The sequence below is a fragment of the Ixodes scapularis genome, unplaced genomic scaffold (genome assembly GCF_016920785.2).
Source record: "Ixodes scapularis isolate PalLabHiFi unplaced genomic scaffold, ASM1692078v2 PGA_scaffold4__175_contigs__length_147842914, whole genome shotgun sequence".
NCBI classification, from domain to species: domain Eukaryota; kingdom Metazoa; phylum Arthropoda; class Arachnida; order Ixodida; family Ixodidae; genus Ixodes; species Ixodes scapularis.
This window is the reverse complement of record NW_024609879.1, coordinates 99,000,245-99,023,877: the sequence shown is the minus strand read 5'-3', so window position 1 is coordinate 99,023,877 and position 23,633 is coordinate 99,000,245.

Sequence of the window (23,633 nt, the reverse complement as noted above, 5' to 3'; positions counted from 1 at the left end):
CAGAATTTATTTAGTTATCCCTCTCCAAAGGTTGCTTCAAATGCCAAAATCACCCAAAAAGTGGACGTTTCCCACAAATTTTGGCATACGCGCCGCCAATTGTACCATCAATGGCGACACTCAGCAGTCTATAATTAATTATAAGGAATCTCCTCTAGGTCTACGACGCATATGCCCGAGTGCTCTGGAAGCGGCCCGGAATTTATTTAGTTATCGCTCTCCAAAGGTTGCCTCAGATGCCCAAATCAACCAAAAAGAAGGCGTTTCCCACAAATGTGGGCATACGCGCCGCAAATTGTACCATCAATGGCGACACTCAGCAGTCTATAATTCAATATAAGGAATCTGCTCTAGGCCTATGACGCATATGCCCGAGTGCTATTGAAGCGGCCCAGAATCTTTTTAGTTATCGCTCTCCAAAGGTTGCCTCAGACGCCCAAAAATCAGCCAAAACGGGGGCGTTTCCCACAGATTTTGGCATACGCGCCGCCAATTGTACCATCAATGGCGACACTCAGCAGTCTATAATTAATTATAAGGAATCTCCTCTAGGTCTATGACGCATATGCCCGAGTGCTTTTGAAGCGGCCCGGAATTTATTTAGTTATCGCTTTCCAAAGGTTGCTTCAGACGCCGAAATCAGCCAAAAAGGGGGCGTTTCCACAAATTTTGGCATACGTGCCGCCAATTGTACCATCAATGGCGACACTCAGCAGTCTAATATTCATTATAAGGAATCTGCTCTAGGTCTATGACGCATATGCTCAAGTGCTTTTGAAGCGTTCCGGAATTTATTTAGCTATCGCTCTCCAAATGTTGCTTCAGACGCCAAAATCAGCCAAAAAGGGGGCGTTTCCCACAAAGTTTTGCATACGCGCCGCCAATTGTACCATCAATGGCGACACTTAGCAGTCTATAATTCATTATGAGGAATCTGCTCTAGGTCTATGACGCATATGCCCGAGTGCTTTTGAAGCGGCCCAGAATCTATTTAGTTATCGCTCTCCAAACGTTGCTTCAGACGCCAAAATCAGCCAAAAAGGGGGCGTTTCCCACAAATTTTGGCATACGCGCCGCCAATTGTACCATCAATGGCGACACTCAGCAGTCTATAATTCATTATAAGGAATCTGCTCTAGGTCTATGACGCATATGCCCGAGTGCTTTTAAAGCGGCCCGGAATTTATTTAGTTATCGCTCTCCAAATGTTGCTTCAGACGCCAAAATCAGCCAAAAAGGGGGCGTTTCCCACAAATTTTGGCATACGCGCCGCCAATTGTACCATCAATGGCGACACTCAGCAGTCTAATATTTATTATAAGGAATCTTCTCTAGGTCTATGACGGATATGCCCGAGTGCTTTTGAAGCGGCCCGGAGTTTATTTAGTTATCGCCCTCCAAAGGTTGCTTCAGACGCCAAAATCAGCCAAAAAGGGGGCGTTTCCCACAAATGTTGGCATACGCGCCGCCAATTGTACCATCAATGGCGACGCTCAGCAGTCTAATATTCATTATAAGGAATCTGCTCTAGGTCTATGACGCATATGCCCGAGTGCTTTTGAAGCGGCCCGGAATTTATTTAGTTATCGCTCTCCAAATGTTGCTTGAGACGCCAAAATCAGTCAAAAAGGGGGCGTTTCCCACAAATTTTGGCATACGCGCCACCAATTGTACCATCAATGGCGACACTCAGCAGTCTATAATTCATTATAAGGAATCTGCTCTAGGTCTATGACGCACATGCCCGAGTGCTTTTGAAGCGGCCCGGAATTTATTTAGTAATCACTCTCCAAAGGTTGCTTCAGACACCAAAATCAGCCAAAATGGGGGCGTTTCCCACAAATTTTGGCATACGCGCCGCCAATTGTACCATCAATGGGGACACTCAGCAGTCTAATATTCATTATAAGGAATCTGCTCTAGGTCTATGACGCATATGCCCGAGTGCTTTTGAAGCGGCCCATAATTTATTTAGTTATCATCTTCAAAGGTTGCTTCAGATGCCAAAATCAGCCAAAAAGGGGGCATTTCCCACAAATTTTTGCATACGCGCCGCCAATTGTACCATCAATGGCGACACTTAGCAGTCTATAATTCATTATGAGCAATCTGCTCTAGGTCTATGACGCATATGCCCGAGTGCTTTTGAAGCGGCCCAGAATTTATTTAGTTATCGCTCTCCAAACGTTGCTTCAGACGCCAAAATCAGCCAAAAAGGGGCGTTTCCCACAAATTTTGGCATACGCGCCGCCAATCGTACCATCAATGGCGACACTCAGCAGTCTATAATTCATTATAAGCAACCTGCTCTAGGTCTATGATGCATATGCCCGAGTGCTTTTGAAGCGGCCCGGAATTTATTTAGTTATCGCTCTCCAAATGTTGCTTCAGACGCCAAAATCAGCCAAAAAGGGGGCGTTTCCCACAAATTTTGGCATACGCGCCGCCAATTGTACCATCAATGGCGACGCTCAGCAGTCTATAATTCATTATAAGGAATCTGCTCTAGGTCTATGACGCTTATGCTTGAGTGCTTTTGAAGCGGCCCAGAATGTATTTAGTTATCGCTCTCCAAAGGTTGCTTCAGACGCCAAAATCAGCCAAAAAGGGGGTGTTTCCCACATATTTTGGCATACGCGCCGCCAATTGTACCATCAATGGCGACGCTCAGCAGTCTAATATTCATTATAAGGAATCTGCTCTATGTCTATGACGCATATGCCCGAGTGCTTTTGAAGCGGCCCGGAATTTATTTAGTTATCGCTCTCCAAAGGTTGCTTCAGACGCCAAAATCAGCCAAAAAGGGGGCGTTTCCCACAAATTTTGGCATACGCGCCGCCAATTGTACCATCAATGGCAACACTCAGCAGTCTATAATTCATTATAAGGAATCTTCTCTAGGTCTATGACGCATATGCCCGAGTGCTTTTCAAGCGGCCCGGAATTTATTTAGTTATCACTCCCCAAAGGTTGCTTCAGACGCCAAAATCAGCCAAAAAGGGGGCGTTTCCCACAAATTTTGGTATACGCGCCACCAATTGTACCATCAATGGCGACACTCAGCAGTCTATAATTCATTATAAGGAATCTTCTCTAGGTCTATAACGCATATGCCCGAGTGCTTTTGAAGCGGCCCGGAGTTTATTTAGTTATCGCTCTCCAAAGGTTGCTTCAGACGCCAAAATCACCCAAAAAGGGGGCGTTTCCCACAAATTTTGGCATACGCGCCGCCAATTGTACCATCAATGGCAACACTCAGCAGTCTATAATTCATTATAAGGAATCTGCTCTAGGTCTATGACGCATATGCCCGAGTGCTTTTGAAGCGGCCCGGAATTTATTTAGTTATCGCTCTCCAAAGGTTGCTTCAGATGCCAAAATCAGCTAAAAAGGGGGCATTTCCCACAAATTTTGGCATACGGGCCCCCAATTGTACCATCAATGGCGACACTCAGCAGTCTAATATTAATTATAAGGAATCTGCTCTAGGTCTATGACGCATATGCCCGAGTGCTTTTGAGGCAGCCCAGAATTTATTTAGTTATCGCTCTCCAAAGGTTGCTTCTGACGCCAAAATCAGCCAAAAAGGTGGCGTTGCCCACAAATTTTGGCATACGCACCGCCAATGTACCATCAATGGCGACACTCAGCAGTCTATAATTCATTATAAGGAATCTGCTCTAGGTCTATGACGCATATGCCCGAGTGCTTTTGAAGCGGCCCGGAATTTATTTATTTATCGCTCTCCAAATGTTGCTTCAGACGCCAAAATCAGCCAAAAAGGGGGCGTTTCCCACAAATTTTGGCATACGCGCCGCCAATTGTACCATCAATGGCGACACTCAGCAGTCTATAATTCATTATAAGGAATCTGCTCTGGGTCTATGACGCATATGCCCGAGTGCTTTTGAAGCGGCCCGGAATTTATTTAGTTATCGCTGTGCAAAGGTTGCTTCAGACGCCAAAATCAGCCTAAATCGGGGCGTTTCCCACAAATTTTGGCATACGCCCCGCCAATTGTACCATCAATGGCGACACTCAGCAGTCTATAATTCATTATAAGGAATCTTCTCTAGCTCTATGACGCATATGCCCGAGTGCTTTTGAAGCGGCCCGGAATTTGTTTAGTTATCGCTCTCCAAAGGTTGCTTCAGACGCCAAAATCAGCCAAAAAGGGGGCATTTCCTACAAATTTTGGCATACGCGCCGCCAATTGTACCATCAATGGCGACACTCAGCAGTCTAATATTCATTATAAGGAATCTGCTCTAGGTCTACGATGCATATGCCCGAGTGCTTCGGAAGCGGCCCGGAATTTATTTAGTTATCGCTCTCCAAAGGTTGCCTCAGACGCCAAAATCAACCAAAAAGGGGGCGTTTCCCACAAATTGGGGCATACGCGCCGCCAATTGTACCATCAATGGCGACACTCAGGAGTCTATAATTCATTATAAGGAATCTGCTCTAGGTCTGTGACGCATATGCCCGAGTGCTTTTGAAGTGGCCGAGACTTTTTTTAGTTATCGCTCTCCAAATGTTGCTTCAGATGCCAAAATCAGCCAAAAAGGGGGCGTTTCCCACAAATTTTGGCATACGCGCCGCCAATTGTACCATCAATGGCGACACTCAGCAGTCTATAATTCATTATAAGGAATTTTCTCTAGGTCTATAACGCATATGCCCGAGTGCTTTTGAAGCGGCCCGGAGTTTATTTAGTTATCGCTCTCCAAAGGTTGCTTCAGACGCCAAATATCAGCCAAAAAGGGGGCGTTTCCCACAAATTTTGGCATACGCGCCGCCAATTGTACCATCAATGGCGACACTCAGCAGTCTATAATTCATTATAAGGAATATGCTCTAGGTCTATGACGCATATGCCCGAGTGCTTCTGAAGCGGCCCGGAATTTATTTAGTTATCGCTCTCCAAACTTTGCTTCAGACGCCAAAATCAGCTAAAAAGGGGGCGTTTCCCACAAATTTTGGCATACGCGCCGCCAATTGTACCATCAATGGCGACACTCAGCAGTATAATATTAATTATAAGGAATCTGCTCTAGGTCTATGACGCATATGCCCGAGTGCTTTTGAAGCGGCCCAGAATTTATTAGAGCGCAGCTCTTAGGGGCCCGTTTCCGGCTTGAGCGGCGTCGCCGTCGGCGTCGGCGTCGGCGTAACCGCGCGGTGCATCATGGGAAATGTCCCATAATGCACCGCGCGAGCCCTCCACCAAGGTCACGTGACCTCGTGGGGGGTCACGTGACCCCCCGAAGTCACGTGACTCCCCTGAGGTCACGTGGCCCCCCCTCGAGGTCACGTGACCCCCGCCGATGTCGCGTGACCTCCCGATGACGTCATCGTCACTGATGACGTCACCGGCATCCACATCGTCATCGTCATCATCACTGATGACGTCACCGGCATCCACATCGTCATCGTCATCATCACTGATGACGTCACCGGCATCCACATCGTCATCGTCATCCCTGATGACGTCACCGGCATCCGCATCGTCATCGTCATCACTGACGACGTCACCGGCATCCACATCGTCATCGTCATCATCACTGATGACGTCACCGGCATCCACATCGTCATCGTCATCATCACTGATGACGTCACCGGCATCCGCATCTTCATCGTCATCATCACTGATGACGTCACCGGCATCCACATCGTCATCGTCATCATCACTGATGACGTCACCGGCATCCACATCGTCATCGTCATCATCACTGATGACGTCACCGGCATCCACATCGTGATCGTCATCATCACTGATGACGTCACCGACATCCGCATTGTCATCGTCATCATCACTGATGACGTCATCAGTGACGTCACTGATGTCGTCACCGGCATCCGCATCGTCATCGTCATCATCACTGATGACGTCATCAGCGACGTCACTGATGACGTCATCAGCGACGTCACTGATGACGTCACCAACATTCGCATCGTCATCGTCATCATCACTGGTGAAGTCATCAGTGACGTCACTAATGACGTCATCGGTACCCGCATCGTCATCGTCACTGATGACGTCATCAGTGACGTCAGTGATGACATCATCGGCATTGGCGGTCACGTGACCCCCAAGGTAACGTGACCCCCCCTGGTTAGTTTAACCCCCCCCCAGTGCCCTTCCCTCCTCCTCAAGAGCTGCGCTCTAATTCGGCGTTACAGGGAGTTGTAAGCGGCTTTCATTTTTTTAGAGCGCAGCACCAAGGGGCTCGTTCCCGGCTTGAGCGGCGTCGGCGTCGCCGTCGGCGTCGGCGTCGGCGTAACCAAGGTCACCCAGGGTCATCCCAAGGTCACGTGACCCCAAGGTCACCCCAAGGTCACGTGACCCCTCCCCAAGGGTCATGGGGGTCACGTGACTCCCCAAGGTCACCCCAAGGTCACGTGACCCCTTCCCCAGGGTCACGTGACCCCCAAGGTCACGTGACACCCAAAGTCACGTGGCTCCCCAAGTCACGTGACCCCCGGGGTCACGTGACCCCCGATGACGTCACCGGCATCCGCATCGTCATCGTCATCATCACTGATGACGTCACCGGCATCCGCATTGTCATCGTCATCATCGCTGATGACGTCATCAGTGACGTCACTGATGACGTCGCCAACATCCACATCGTCATCGTCATCATCGCTGATGACGTCATCAGTGACGTCACTGATGACGTCACCGGCATCCGCATCGTCATCGTCATCATCGCTGATGACGTCATCAGTGACGTCACTGATGACGTCATCGACATCCGCATCGTCATCGTCATCATCACTGATGACGTCACCGGCATCCGCATCGTCATTGTCATGGTTACTGATGACGTCATCGGCATCGTCATCGTCACGTGACCCCCTAGGTCACGTGACCCCCACCCAAGGTCACTTGACCTCCCCAGTACCCTTCCCTCCTCCGCCTCAAGAGCTGCGCTCTAATTCGGCGTTACAGGGAGTTGTAAACGGCTTTCACTTTTTTTAGTTATCGCTCTCCAAAAGTTGCTTCTGACGCCAAAATCAGCCAAAAAGGGGGCGTTTCCCACAAATTTTAGCATATGCGCCGCCAATTGTACCATCAATGGCGACACTCAGCAGTCTATAATTTATTATAAGGGATCTGCTCTAGGTCTATGACGCAAATGCCCGAGTGCTTTTGAAGCGGCCCGGAATTTATTTAGTTATCGCTCTTCAAAGGTTGCCTCAGACGCCAAAATCAGCCAAAACGGGGGCGTTTCCCACAGATTTTGCCATTTGCGCCGCCAATTGTACCATCAATGGCGACACTCAGCAGTCTATAATTAATTATAAGGAATCTGCTCTAGGTCTATGACGCACATGCCCGAGTGCTTTTGAAGTGGCCCGCAATTTATTTACTTATCGCTCTCCAAAGGTTGCTTCAGACGCCAAAATCAGCCAAAAAGTGGGCGTTTCCCACAAATTTTGGCATACGCGCCTCCAATTGTACCATCAATGGCGACACTCAGCAGTCTATAATTCATTATAAGGAATCTGCTCTGGGTCTATGACGCATATGCCCGAGTGCTTTTGAAGCGGCCCGGAATTTATTTATTTATTTATTTATTTCAAAATACTGCGACCTCGATGAGGTCATCGCAGGAGTGGAGAGAAAACATACATATACATTCAAAAAGACAATCGATTAAAGATGTACACACCCTACAAACAAAACTTAGAAAACCTTAAAAAATGCAATATCAAAAGATTACAAAAACAATCACATACACTTCAAGTACAGATTCCAGGCACCATACCAGAACACCTACTGTATTTCTAACAAAAACTTATCAAAATCGAGACAACGAATGGATCCATTTATGTTATTCCAGTTTTCTATCGTTCTAGGAAAAAAAGAATATTTAAAACAGTTAAGGTGGGCTCTGTATGGTACAAGATTTAATGGATGGAAGCTTCTAGTGCGTGATTCAGTAACAAAACTAACATATTTTTCTCGATTAAGTGTACAGTTATTATTCACTATTTTATGCAGGAGCTTGAGCCGTTCGACAGCGCGTCTAGAATCAAGAGGCGTAAGTCCTATGTCAGTCATGGCAGATGTAGGAGAAAAATTGCGGTCATATCTATTACAAATAAATCTAGCTGCCTTTGATTGTATTGCGTCAATCTGCTTTATATCACCTTTTAGATAGGGATCCCACACCACACAACCGTACTCTAAGATAGGTCTAATCAAGGTCTTGTACGCCGTTATTTTAACTTCCCTAGTTGAAGATTTTAAAGTTCTCTTGACGTATCCTAGCCTTTGCAGAGCACGAGAACAAATAGAACTGATGTGCTTATCCCATTTGAGACTAGGCGTGAAAAAAATACCCAAATACTTGTATTCGTGAACTTGACGCAGAATTATATTACGAGTACCATAGCTAAAAACAGACGGTTCCTTCTTATTAGTAAATGACATAACTACAGATTTCTCAAAATTAATTTCCATCTGCCACTTTTTACTCCAATTCAAAAACTGTTCAAGAGAGTCATTTAGTAAGGCATGGTCATCTACCGAGTTGATTTCGTTGTACAAAACGCAATCATCTGCATAGAGGCGAATTTTAACTTGAAGACCATTTGCAACGTCATTAATATAAAGTAAAAACAAAAGAGGACCTAAAACTGATCCCTGTGGGACACCGGAACTAACTGAGACATTGCTAGAATGAACATCCCTTTATGAAACAAACTGTGATCTATTTTTTAGGTAATCTTCGATCCAATTAACTAATGACGTATTATTTAATATCGCTTGTAATTTCTGAAGAAGCTTATGATGTGGTACCTTATCAAAAGCCTTAGAATAATCTACAAAGATGGCATCAAGTTGTACTCTTTTATCTAAAGCTAAAGCTATGTCGTGAGTGAATTCAAGAAGTTGGGTTGAGGTGGAGTAACCACGACGAAAACCATGCTGTTGAGGGCAAAGAATAAAATTAGTCTCAAGGTACTCAGATATCTGTTTATAGACAATATGTTCCAAAAGTTTGCATGAAGACGATGTGAGCGCTGCAAAGGTTGCTTCAGACGCCAAAATCAGCCTAAAACGGGGCGTTTCCCACAAATTTTGGTATACGCGCCGCCAATTGTACCATCAATGGCGACACTCAGCAGTCTATAATTCATTATAAGGAATCTGCTCTGGGTCTATGACGCATATGCCCGAGTGCTTTTGAAGCGGCCCGGGATTTATTTAGTTATCGCTCTCCAAAGGTTGCTTCAGACGCTAAAATCAGCCAAAAAGGGGGCGTTTCCTACAAATTTTGGCATACGCGCCGCCAATTGTACCATCAATGGCGACGCTCAGCAGTCTAATATTCATTATAAGGAATCTGCTCTAGGTCTACGATGCATATGCCCGAGTGCTTTGGAAGCGGCACGGAATTTATTTAGTTATCGCTCTCCAAAGGTTGCCTCAGACGCCAAAATCAACCAAAAAAGGGGGCGTTTCCCACAAATTTGGGCATACGCGCCGCCAATTGTACCATCAATGGCGACACTCAGCAGTCTATAATTCATTATAAGGAATCTGCTCTAGGTCTGTGACGCATATGCCCGAGTGCTTTTGAAGCGGCCGAGACTTTTTTTAGTTATCGCTCTCCAAAGGTTGCTTCAGATGCCAAAATGGGGGCGTTTCCCACAAATTTTGGCATACGCGCCGCCAATTGTACCATCAATGGCAACACTCAGCAGTCTATAATTCATTATAAGGAATCTTCTCTAGGTCTATAACACATATGCCCGAGTGCTTTTGAAGCGGCACGGAGTTTATTTAGTTATCGCTCTCAAAAGGTTGCTTCAGACGCCAAAATCAGCCAAAAAGGGGGCGTTTCCCACAAATTTTGGCATACGCGCCGCCAATTGTACCATCAATGGCGACACTCAGCAGTCTATAATTCATTATAAGGAATCTGCTCTAGGTCTATGACGCATATGGCCGAGTGCTTTTGAAGCGGCCCAGAATTTATTTAGTTATCGCTCTCCAAACGTTGCTTCAGACGCCAAAATCAGCCAAAAAGGGGGCGTTTCCCACAAATTTTGGCATACGCGCCGCCAATTGTACCATCAATGGCGATACTCAGCAGTCTATAATTCATTATAAGGAATCTGCTCTAGGTCTATGACGCATATGCCCGAGTGCTTTTAAAGCGGCCCGGAATTTATTTAGTTATCGCTCTCCAAATGTTGCTTCAGACGCCAAAATCAGCGAAAAAGGGGGAGTTTCCCACTAATATTGGCATACGCGCTGCCAATTGTACCATCAATGGCGACACTCAGCCGTCTATAATTCATTATAAGGAATCTGCTCTAGGTCTATGACGCATATGCCCGAGTGCTTTTGAAGCGGCCCAGAATGTATTTAGTTATCGCTCTCCAAAGGTTGCTTCAGACGCCAAAATCAGCCAAAAAGGGGGTGATTCCCGAAAATTTTGGCATACGCGGCGCCAATTGTACCATCAATGGCGACGCTCAGCAGTCTAATATTCATTATAAAGAATCTGCTCTAGGTCTATGACGCATATGCCCGAGTGCTTTTGAAGTGGCCCGGAGTTTATTTAGTTATCGCTCTCCAAAGGTTGCTTCAGACGCCAAAATCAGCCAAAATCGGGGCGGTTCCCACAAATTTTGGCATACGCGCCGCCAATCGTACCATCAATGGCGACACTCAGCACTCTATAATTCATTATAAGGAATCTTCTCTAGGTCTATGACGCATATACCTGAGTGCTTTTCAAGCGGCCCGGAATTTATTTAGTTATCGCTCTCCAAAAGTTGCTTCAGACGCCAAAATCAGCCAAAAAGGGGGTGTTTCCCACAAATTTTGCCATACGCGCCGCCAATTGTACCATCCATGGCGACACTCAGCAGTCTAATATTCATTATAAGGAATCTGCTCTAGGTCTATGATGCATATGCCCGAGTGCTTTTGAAGCGGCCCGGAATTTATTTAGTTATCGCTCTCCAAAGGTTGCTTCAGATGCCAAAATCAGCCAAAAAGGGGGTGTTTCCCACAAATTTTGGCATACGCGCCGCCAATTGTACCATCAATGGCGACACTCAGCAGTCTATATTTCATTATAAGGAATCTGCTCTAGGTCTATGACGCATATGCCCGAGTGCTTTTGAAGCGGCCCGGAGTTTATTTAGTTATCGCTCTCCAAAGGTTGCTTCAGACGCCAAAATCAGCCAAAAAGGGGGCGTTTCCCACAAATTTTGGCATACGCGCCGCCAATTGTACCATCAATGGCGACACTCAGCAGTCTATAATTCATTATAAGGAATATACTCTAGGTCTATGACGCATATGCCCGAGTGCTTCTGAAGCGGCCCGGAATTTATTTAGTTATCGCTCTCCAAACGTTGCTTCAGACGCCAAAATCAGCTAAAAAGGGGGCGTTTCCCACAAATTTTGGCATACGCGCCGCCAATTGTACTATCAATGGCGACACTCAGCAGTATAATATTAATTATAAGGAATCTGCTCTAGGTCTATGACGCATATGCCCGAGTGCTTTTGAAGCGGCCCAGAATTTATTTAGTTATCGCTCTCCAAAAGTTGCTTCTGATGCCAAAATCAGCCAAAAAGGGGGCGTTTCCCACAAATTTTGGCATATGCGCCGCCAATTGTACCATCAATGGCGACACTCAGCAGTCTATAATTTATTATAAGGGATCTGCTCTAGGTCTATGACGCAAATGCCCGAGTGCTTTTGAAGCGGCCCGGAATTTATTTAGTTATCGCTCTTCAAAGGTTGCCTCAGACGCCAAAATCAGCCAAAACGGGGGCGTTTCCCACAGATTTTGCCATTTGCGCCGCCAATTGTACCATCAATGGCGACACTCAGCAGTCTATAATTAATTATAAGGAATCTGCTCTAGGTCTATGACGCACATGCCCGAGTGCTTTTGAAGTGGCCCGCAATTTATTTACTTATCGCTCTCCAAAGGTTGCTTCAGACGCCAAAATCAGCCAAAAAGGGGGCGTTTCCCACAAATTTTGGCATACGCGCCGCCAATTGTACCATCAATGGCGACACTCAGCAGTCTATAATTCATTATAAGGAATCTGCTCTGGGTCTATGACGCATATGCCCGTGTGCTTTTGAAGCGGCCCGGAATTTATTTAGTTATCGCTCTGCAAAGGTTGCTTCAGACGCCAAAATCAGCCTAAAACGGGGCGTTTCCCAGAAATTTTGATATACGCCCCACCAATTGTACCATCAATGGCGACACTCAGCAGTCTATAATTCATTATAAGGAATCTTCTCTAGCTCTATGACGCATATGCCCGAGTGCTTTTGAAGCGGCCCGGGATTTATTTAGTTATCGCTCTCCAAAGGTTGCCTCAGACGCCAAAATCAACCAAAAAAGGGGGCGTTTCCCACAAATTTGGGCATACGCGCCGCCAATTGTACCATCAATGGCGACACTCAGCAGTCTATAATTCATTATAAGGAATCTGCTCTAGGTCTGTGACGCATATGCCCGAGTGCTTTTGAAGCGGCCGAGACTTTTTTTAGTTATCGCTTTCCAAAGGTTGCTTCAGACGCCGAAATCAGCCAAAAAGGGGGCGTTTCCCACAAATTTTGGCATACGTGCCGCCAATTGTACCATCAATGGCGACACTCAGCAGTCTAATATTCATTATAAGGAATCTGCTCTAGGTCTATGACGCATATGCTCGAGTGCTTTTGAAGCGTTCCGGAATTTATTTAGCTATCGCTCTCCAAATGTTGCTTCAGACGCCAAAATCAGCCAAAAAGGGGGCGTTTCCCACAAAGTTTTGCATACGCGCCGCCAATTGTACCATCAATGGCGACACTTAGCAGTCTATAATTCATTATGAGGAATCTGCTCTAGGTCTATGACGCATATGCCCGAGTGCTTTTGAAGCGGCCCAGAATTTATTTAGTTATCGCTCTCCAAACGTTGCTTCAGACGCCAAAATCAGCCAAAAAGGGGGCGTTTCCCACAAATTTTGGCATACGCGCCGCCAATTGTACCATCAATGGCGACACTCAGCAGTCTATAATTCATTATAAGGAATCTGCTCTAGGTCTATGACGCATATGCCCGAGTGCTTTTAAAGCGGCCCGGAATTTATTTAGTTATCGCTCTCCAAATGTTGCTTCAGACGCCAAAATCAGCCAAAAAGGGGGCGTTTCCCACTAATTTTGGCATACGCGCTGCCAATTGTACCATCAATGGCGACACTCAGCAGTCTATAATTCATTATAAGGAATCTGCTCTAGGTCTATGACGCATATGCCCGAGTGCTTTTGAAGCGGCCCGGAATTTATTTAGTTATCGCTTTCCAAAGGTTGCTTCAGACGCCAAAATCAGCCAAAAAGGGGGCGTTTCCCACAAATTTTGGCATACGCACCGCCAATTGTACCCTCAATGGCGACACTCAGCAGTCTAATATTAATTATAAGGAATCTGCTCTAGGTCTATGACGCATATGCCCGAGTGCTTTTGAAGCGGCCCGCAATTTATTTACTTATCGCTCTCCAAATGTTGCTTCAGACGCCAAAATCAGCCAAAAAGGGGGCGTTTCCTACACATTTTGGCATACGCGCCGCCAATTGTACCATCAATGGCGACACTCAGCAGTCTATAATTCATTATAAGGAATCTGCTCTGGGTCTATGACGCATATGCCCGAGTGCTTTTGAAGCGGCCCGGAATTTATTTAGTTATCGCTCTGCAAAGGTTGCTTCAGACGCAAAAATCAGCCTAAAACGGGGCGTTTCCCACAAATTTTGGCATACGCCCCGGCAATTGTACCATCAATGGCGACACTCAGCAGTCTATAATTCATTATAAGGAATCTTCTCTAGGTCTATGACGCATATGCCAGAGTGCTTTTGAAGCGGCCCTTAATTTATTTAGTTATCGCTCTCCAAAGGTTGCTTCAGACGCCAAAATCAGCCAAAAAGGGGGCGTTTCCCACAAATTTTGGCATACGCGCCGCCAATTGTACCATCAATGGCGACACTCAGCAGTCTAATATTTATTATAAGGAATCTTCTCTAGGTCTATGACGGATATGCCCGAGTGCTTTTGAAGCGGCCCGGAATTTATTTAGTTATCGCTCTCCAAAGGTTGCTTCATACGCCAAAATCAGCCAAAAAGGGGGTGTTTCCCACAAATTTTGGCATACGCGCCGCCAATTGTACCATCAATGGCGACACTCAGCAGTCTATATTTCATTATAAGGAATCTGCTCTAGGTCTATGACGCATATGCCCGAGTGCTTTTGAAGCGGCCCGGAATTTATTTAGTTATCGCTCTCCAAAGGTTGCTTCAGACGCCAAAATCAGCCAAAAAGGGGGCGTTTCCCACAAATTTTGGCATACGTGCCGTCAATTGTACCATCAATGGCGACACTCAGCAGTCTAATATTCATTATAAGAAATCAGCTCTAGGTCTATGACGCATATTGTCACGGGTGGTGACTAATAAACAAGAAATAAACAGGAATAAATAAACGTTTAATGTGGCGAACTTGTGCCAAAAATAAAAGGGTACAAAAGAAAGATAACAACAGAGCGTCGCGGGCGTCGAAGGCGGCGAAGCAGCACGATCAAACGCTGAGGCGAGACTGACTCGACAAAGTCGCGAGCGGCGTCTTATCTAGAGTGAGTCACTTTAACGAAGATTCGGCGGAGAAGGTTCGAGCGTAGCGCGCTCGGGGCGAGAATGAACACGCACTTTCTAGAACGACATAAGCAGGGATAAACGACAGAAGTTATGTACGGAGCAAGAATAAACAAGAAAGTTCTAGAAGTCCGTGACCCTGCGCGCGGCATTATCCCCCCCCCCCCCCCTTTAAAAGCGCATCGTCCCGATGCAGCACAAAAAAAAAATCCAAAACAAAACGACAGCAGAATCGCGAGCCGCAGTTCACAGTTCGGAGTTCACAGTTCGGAGTTCACAGTTCAGAGTTCACAGTTCACTCGTCGACAAGAGTAAAAAGTTCTATCGTTCGTAATACGGCTTCAGCCGGACGACGTGTACGACCTCGGGTCGCGGCTGACGTCTTGCAGATGGGCGCGTTCCGTCGGGAAGGACTTCGTAGTTCAGATCGCCGAGCCGTCAGATGATCTTGTAGGGTCCGAAATAGCGTTTCAGAAGCTTCTCGCTGAGACCGCGGCGCCGTATTGGTGTCCAGACCCACACCCGGTCTCCGGGTTGAAAGTGGGCGTCACGCCGGCGAAGATTGTAGCGGCCGGCGTCGACACGTTGCTGGTCTTGAATTCGTAGTCTGGCTAGCTGGCGGACCTCTTCTGCCCGTTGAGCAACCACCTGGGCGTCATCGCTCCCGTCGTCGACTGACTCGTGCGGCAACATAGAGTCCAGCATAGTCGTCACCGCCCGGCCGTACACCAGCTGGAAGGGTGTCACTCCTGTGGTCTCTTGCACTGCTGTGTTGTAGGCGAACGTGACGTAGGGCAGCACTTCGTCCCAGGTCTTGTGCTCCACGTCGACGTACATAGAGACCATGTCGGCGATTGTTTTGTTAAGCCGCTCCGTCAACCCATTGGTCTGCGGATGGTATGCCGTTGTTCGACGGTGTTCCGTGTGGCTTAGACGATGGATCTCTTGGGTCAACTGTGCCATGAACGACGACCCTCGGTCTGTGATCAGTACTTCGGGGGCGCCATGCCGGAGGACGATGGACTCGATGAAGAACTTGGCGACTTCGACCGCAGTCCCCGACGGAAGGGCTTTCGTCTCGGCGTAACGAGTAAGATAATCGGTGGCGACGATTATCCAGCGGTTCCCCATCGTCGACGGTGGAAAAGGACCCAGCAAATCCATTCCAATTTGCTGGAAGGGCTTGGTTGGCGGGGTAATCGGCTGGAGGAGACCTGCTGGCTTTGACGGCGGTTTCTTGCGTCGCTGGCACTCATGGCACGATCGTGTGTAGAGATGGACGGTCTTCGGAAGCTTTGGCCAGTAGTACTTGTCACGAATCCGGGCAAGGGTCCTGCTGTAGCCGAGATGTCCGGCTGTTGGGTCGTCGTGGCACGCTTGAAAAATTTCTTCTCGGAGGTTGGCGGGGACAACCAGTAGCCAAGGAGTTTCGCTGGTTCCGAAATTCTTTCTGAAGAGCACGCCTCCCCGTAGGACAAAGCTCGGTAGGTCCCGAGAAAAGACCCGTGGGACAGAGCTTCCTCGACCTTCGAGGTGGTCGATCACGGAGCTAAGTTCTGCGTCGTCGCGTTGCAGTGCCCTCATGTCGGTAGCGTTAACTGCGCCTAGAAAAAAGGAGTCGTCATCGTCGTCGGCGCCGGAGATTGGAGGTTCGACTGGAGCCCTAGACAAACAGTCAGCGTCATTATGCTTGCGGCCGGACTTATGCACAACGGTTACGTCGAATTCCTGCAGTCGAAGGCTCCAGCGGGCGAGGCGTCCGGACGGATCCTTGAGGTTTGCGAGCCAGCAGAGGGCGTGGTGGTCTGTGACCACGCGAAACGGGATCCCATACAAGTACGGGCGGAACTTGGTTATCGCCCAGACGACAGCAAGACATTCTTTGTCGGTCGTTGAATAATTTTGTTCTGCCTTAGACAGCGCCCGGCTTGCGTAAGCGATTACTCTCTCTGCCCCTTCTTGTCGCTGAACGAGTACCGCACCGAGACCGGTATTGCTGGCGTCCGTGTGGATTTCAGTCTCCGCCGACTGGTCAAAATGTCCGAGGATAGGGGGCGACTGGAGCCTTCGCTTGAGCTCGCCGAACGCTTGTTCTTGCTCCTCTCCCCACTGGAACTGCACGTCGTCTTTTGTCAGACGCGTCAGCGGTGCAGAAATTTGTGCAAAGTCACGAACGAAACGTCTGTAATAGGCGCACAGCCCAAGAAATCTTCGAACGGTCTTCTTGTCTGATGGCTTCGGGAACTCGGCGACAGCGGACGTTTTTGCGGGATCAGGGCTTACACCCTGCGCACTCACGACGTGGCCCAAGAATTTCAGCTCACCATAGGCGAACCGACACTTGGAAGGCTTGAGGGTCAGCCCAGCAACCTTGAAGGCCTGTAGCACGGCTCGCAGTCGTCTCAGATGCTCGTCGAATTCGCTTGCGAACACCACAACATCGTCGAGGTAGACGAGACAGCTTTGCCATTTCAAGCCGGCAAGGACGGTGTCCATAACGCGCTGGAAGGTTGCCGGTGCTGTGCACAGCCCGAACGGCATTACTTTAAACTCATACAGTCCATCCGGCGTGACGAAGGCTGTCTTCTCACGATCTCGTTCGTCGACCTCAATCTGCCGGTACCCGCTCTTTAAGTCCATCGACGAAAAGTATCGGGCGTGGCGCAGCCGGTCCAGGGTGTCGTCGATCCGTGGCAGCGGGTAGACGTCCTTTTTTGTTACGGCGTTCAGTCGGCGATAGTCCACGCAGAACCGAAGAGTCCCGTCTTTCTTTTTCACTAGGACTACCGGTGAAGCCCACGGACTGCTTGAGGGCTGGATAATGTCGTCGTCAAGCATTTCTTGTACCTGCTGCTGGATGGCTTCCCTTTCTTTCACGGAGACCCTGTACGGCGGCCGATGCACAGGGAGTGCGTCGTCATCAGTAATTATCCGATGTTTCGCAACCGTCGTTTGGCGCACTTTCGACGACGTGGAGAAGCACTCACTGAACTCGGCGAGAAGGTCACGAAGTTGTCGTCGTTGTGGGGCTGGGAGGGATGGGTCGATGTCGAGCTCTGAGGACGTGATTGTCTTGTTCTGCGTCGGAGAGGCGTCTTCTGAGATCACGGCGATCGCGGCTGAGTCTTCAATTTCCTCGACGTAGCCCACAGTTGTACCCTTTGTAAGGTGCTGCGACTCTTGCCGGATATTGGTGACAAGGGCTACTGTACGCCCGTCCTGGAGCTCTGCTACGCCTCTTGCAATGCCAATCCCTCGTCCGAGGAGAAGTTGGACGCTTTTTTCCAGCAGTGCTACACCGCAGGTGGCTCCTTCGGTCCCGACGGACACAAAGACACTCGACAGCGGCGGCAGGTTTACGTGGCTGACGAGGACTCGCACTGCAGCTAACGTAGGTTTGGGATTTTCCACCGATGGCACAGGCTTCCGAAGCGTCAGCTTGTTCTCCGCAAGGTCGATGATGGCGCCGTATTCACACAGGAAGTCCATTCCGAGAATGACGTCCCTCGAACAGTCTTGCAGAACGACGAACTTCACAGGGCATGTTTCGCCGTGAATCTCGACGCGAGCGGTGCATCTCCCGACTGGTGTAATGAGGTGTCCTCCAGCGGTTCTTATTTGTGGTCCATCCCACGGCGTCATGACTTTTCGAAGGCGGCGGGAGAGCCTCCCACTCAAGACTGAGTAGTCTGCTCCGGTGTCCACGAGTGCGGATGCGTCGTGGCCGTCGATGACGACGTTTAGGGTATTGGACACCACTCCAGCGGCGTCGTTTTGGTCTCTGGTGGCGTTCGAGGGGGGGCCCCCCGACGTTCGTGGAGGATCTTGGCGTCGGTCGTCTTCGGCAACTCCACCTCCAGTGCTTGTCGCGCATAGTTTCCCCGGCAAGGAGCGAGGGGGGACAGGCTTTTACGTCGCGGTCGGTGCATCGGCGAAGCTGGGCGTCGCGGTGACGGCGACCGGAACTCTCGGCGGGACGCAGGCTCGGGGGACTGAGGTCGTCGAAGGTACTCGTCGATCTCCCGAGGGCGTTCACCATAACGGGGGCGTGGGTCATTTGGGTGGAACCCCCGCAGCCCGAGTCGCCGGTATGGGCATTGGCGGTAGGTGTGGTTCGCTTCCCCGCAGTGGAAACACAAAGGACGTCGGTCGGGTGTTCGCCACACGTCGGTCTTCCGAGGTGTGCGGGGCTCTTGGCCGGCGTACTGAACCTGGTCGTCGCGGCGGCGGTCGTGCTGCAGCGCAGGAGAACGACGTCGGGGCGGCGCAACATAGGCTGGAGGAGGAGGCGGTGGCCGTCGGGCCACTGCGGCGTAGGTCAGGGCGGGCTCTTCGGGTGGTGCTACGCTGGCAGGAGCCTCCGGTTGAATTGCCCGCTGGACTTCTTCGCGCACCACTTCGGCTATCGACAGCTCAGCCGGCTGGTTGGCAGCAGGCAGCAGTTTCCGGAGCTCCTCCCGGACGACGTCGAGGACAATTGCACGAATATTGTCAGCACGGGCGCCGCCTTCGTCGAATCGGGAAGGTGTCAGCGTCGACGCAACAGGCGTGCCGGCGAGTCGGTTGTAGTGGCTGGCTCGGATTGACAGGGCACGCTCGATGTTGGTTGCCTCGGTAACGAATTCCCCGACAGTTGTTGTTGGGTTGCGAACAAGGCCGCCGAAGATGTCACTCCTCACTCCTCTCATCAGCACGCGCAGCTTCTTCTCCTCGGTGGACTGAGGGTCGGCGCGGTTGCTCAGGCGGAGGACGTCTTCAACGAAGCTGGTGACCGTTTCGTTGGGCCCTTGGGTTCGTACTTGCAGAAGGTCTTCCGCTCGCTGTCGTCATGTCTGGTTCGTAAATGTGTCTTTCAGGCCGGCGATGCAGGTGTCCCACGACGTAAGAGACGCCTCGTGGTTCTCGAACCACTGCCTCGCGGTACCCTCCAAAGAGAAGTAGAGGTTTTGGAGGCGCTGCTCAGTGGTCCATCCATTATGGCGTGCTACACGTTCGTAGTGCTGCAGCCAGTCTTCTACATCCTCATAAATTTCACCGTGGAACGGCGTCGGCACACGGGGAACCACAGGCAGGAAGACGTAGGACGGTGCTGCTTGGGGGATTTCCGTCGGCTGCGCCGTGGAGTCCATTGTCGGCTTGGGTGGCTTCTTGGCGTTGTCCGGCAGTGGACCAAGCTCTGGTGGTTGTCCTCGGAGACGCTGGCTTGCCCGGGCCCCGTCTCTTCTTCAAAAGGTCGTCTTGGAGTGGGGCTTGCCGAACGGGTCCTCGGAGGGGTACGGCGAAGAGGCATAAGGTGTCACCCAGCACCTCCACCAAAATGTCACGGGTGGTGACTAATAAACAAGAAATAAACAGGAATAAATAAACGTTTAATGTGGCGAACTTGTGCCAAAAATAAAAGGTACAAAAGAAAGATAACAACAGAGCGTCGCGGGCGTCGAAGGCGGCGAAGCAGCACGATCAAACGCTGAGGCGAGACTGACTCGACAAAGTCGCGAGCGGTGTCTTATCTAGAGTGAGTCACTATCTCGAAGATTCGGCGGAGAAGGTTCGAGCGTAGCGCGCTCGGGGCGAGAATGAACACGCACTTTCTAGAACAACATAAGCAGGGATAAACGACAGAAGTTATGTACGGAGCAAGAATAAACAAAAAAGTTCTAGAAGTCCGTGACCCTGCGCGCGGCAATATGCCCGAGTGCTTTTGAAGCGGCCCAGAATTTATTTAGTTATCACTCTCCAAAGGTTGCTTCAAATGCCAAAATCAGCCAAAAAGTGGGCGTTTCCCACAAATTTTGGCATACGCGCCGCCAATTGTACCATCAATGGCGACACTCAGCAGTCTATAATTAATTATAAGGAATCTCCTCTAGGTCTACGACGCATATGCCCGAGTGCTCTGGAAGCGGCCCGGAATTTATTTAGTTTTCGCTCTCCAAAGGTTGCCTCAGACGCCCAAATCAACCAAAAAGGGGGCGTTTCCCACAAATGTGGGCGTACGCGCCGCCAATTGTACCATCAATGGCGACACTCAGCAGTCTATAATTCATTATAAGGATTCTGCTCTAGGTCTATGACGCATATGCCCGAGTGCTATTGAAGCGGCCCAGAATCTTTTTAGTTATCGCTCTCCAAAGGTTGACTCAGACGCCCAAAATCAGCCAAAACGGGGGCGTTTCCCACAGATTTTGGCATACGCGCCGCCAATTGTACCATCAATGGCGACACTCAGCAGTCTATAATTAATTATAAGGAATCTCCTCTAGGTCTATGACGCATATGCCCGAGTGCTTTTGAAGTGGCCCGGAATTTATTTAGTTATCGCTTTCCAAAGGTTGCTTCAGACGCTAAAATCTGCCAAAAAGGGGGCGTTCCCTCAAATTTTGGCATACGCGCCGCCAATTGTACCCTCAATGGCGACACTCAGCAGTCTAATATTAATTATAAGGAATCTGCTCTAGGTCTACGATGCATATGCCCGAGTGCTTTGGAAGCGGCCCGGAAGTTATTTAGTTATCGCCCTCCAAAGGTTGCCTCAGACGCCAAAATCAACCAAAAAGGGGGCGTTTCCCCACAAATTTAGGCATACGCGCCGCCAATTGTACCATCAATGGCGACACTCAGCAGTCTATAATTCATTATAAGGAATCTTCTCTAGGTCTATAACGCATATGCCCGAGTGCTTTCGAAGCGGCCCGGAGTTTATTTAGTTATCGCTCTCCAAAGGTTGCTTCAGACGCCAAAATCAGCCAAAAAGGGGGCGTTTGCCACAAATTTTGGCATACGCGCCGCCAATTGTACCATCAATGGCGACACTCAGCAGTCTATAATTCATTATAAGGAATCTGCTCTAGGTCTATGACGCATATGCCCGAGTGCTTTTGAAGCGGCCCGGAATTTATTTAGTTATCGCTCTCCAAAGGTTGCTTCAGACGCCAAAATCAGCCTAAAACGGGGAGTTTCCCACAAATTTTGGCATACGCCCCGCCAATTGTACCATCAATGGCGACACTCAGCAGTCTATAATTCATTATAAGGAATCTTCTCTAGGTCTATGACGCATATGCCCGAGTGCTTTTGAAGCGGCCCGGAATTTATTTAGTTATCGCTCTCCAAAGGTTGCTTCAGACGCCAAAATCAGCCAAAAAGGGGGCATTTCCCACAAATTTTGGCATACGCGCCGCCAATTGTACCATTAATGGCGACACTCAGCAGTCTAATATTAATTGTAAGGAATCTGCTCTAGGTCTATGACGCATATGCCCGAGTGCTTTTGAAGCGGCCCAGAATTTATTTAGTTATCGCTCTCCAAAGGTTGCTTCTGATGCCAAAATAAGCCAAAAAGGGGGCGTTTCCCACAAATTTTGGCATACGCGCCGCCAATTGTACCATCAATGGCGACACTCAGCAGTCTATAATTAATTATAAGGAATCTCCTCTAGGTCTATGACGCATATGCCCGAGTGCTTTGGAAGCGGCCCGGAATTTATTTAGTTATCGCTCTCCAAAGGTTGCCTCAGATGCCAAAATCAACCAAAAAGGGGGCGTTTCCCACAAATTTGGGCATACGCGCCGCCAATTGTACCAACAATGGCGACACTCCGCAGTCTATAATTCATTATAAGGAATCTGCTCTAGGTCTGTGACGCATGTGCCCGAGTGCTTTTGAAGCGGCCGAGAATTTTTTTAGTTATCGCTCTCCAAAGGTTGCTTCAGACGCCAAAATCAGCCAAAAAGGGGGCGTTTCCCACAAATTTTGGCATACGCGCCGCCAATTGTACCATCAATGGCGACACTCAGCAGTCTATAATTCATTATAAGGAATCTTCTCTAGGTCTATAACGCATATGCCCGAGTGCTTTTGAAGCGGCCCGGAGTTTATTTAGTTATCGCTCTCCAAAGGTTGCTTCAGACGCCAAAATCAGCCAAAAAGGAGGCGTTTCCCACAAATTTTGGCATACGCGCCGCCAATTGTACCATCAATGGCGACACTCAGCAGTCTATAATTCATTATGAGGAATCTGCTGTAGGTCTATGACGCATATGCCTGAGTGCTTTTGAAGCGGCACAGAATTTATTTAGTTATCGCTCTCCAAACGTTGCTTCAGACGCCAAAATCAGCCAAAAAGGGGGCGTTTCCCACAAATTTTGGCATACGCGCCGCCAATTGTACCATCAATGGCGACACTCAGCAGTCTATAATTCATTATAAGGAACCTGCTCTAGGTCTATGACGCATATGCCCGAGTGCTTTTGAAGCGGCCCGGAATTTATTTAGTTATCGCTCTCCAAAGGTTGCTTCTGACGCCAAAATCAGCCAAAAAGGGGGCGTTTCCCACAAATTTTGGCATACGCGCCGCCAATTGTACCATCAATGGCGACACTCAGCAGTCTATAATTCATTATAAGGAATCTGCTCTAGGTCTATGACGCATATACCCAAGTGCTTTTGAAGCGGCCCGGAATTTATTTAGTAATCACTCTCCAAAGGTTGCTTCAGACGGCAAAATCAGCCAAAATGGGGGCGTTTCCCACAAATTTTGGCATACGCGCCGCCAATTGTACCATCAATGGGGACACTCAGCAGTCTAATATTCATTATAAGGAATCTGCTCTAGGTCTATGACGCATATGCCCGAGTGCTTTTGAAGCGGCCCGGAATTTATTTAGTTATCATCAAAGGTTGCTTCAGACGCCAAAATCAGCCAAAAAGGGGGCGTTTCCCACAAATTTTTGCATACGTGCCGCCAATTGTACCATCAATGGCGACACTTAGCAGTCTATAATTCATTAGGAGGAATCTGCTCTAGGTCTATGACGCATATGCCCGAGTGCTTTTGAAGCGGACCAGAATTTATTTAGTTATCGCTCTCCAAACGTTGCTTCAGACGCCAAAATCAGCCAAAAAGGGGCGTTTCCCACAAATTTTGGCATACGCGCCGCCAATC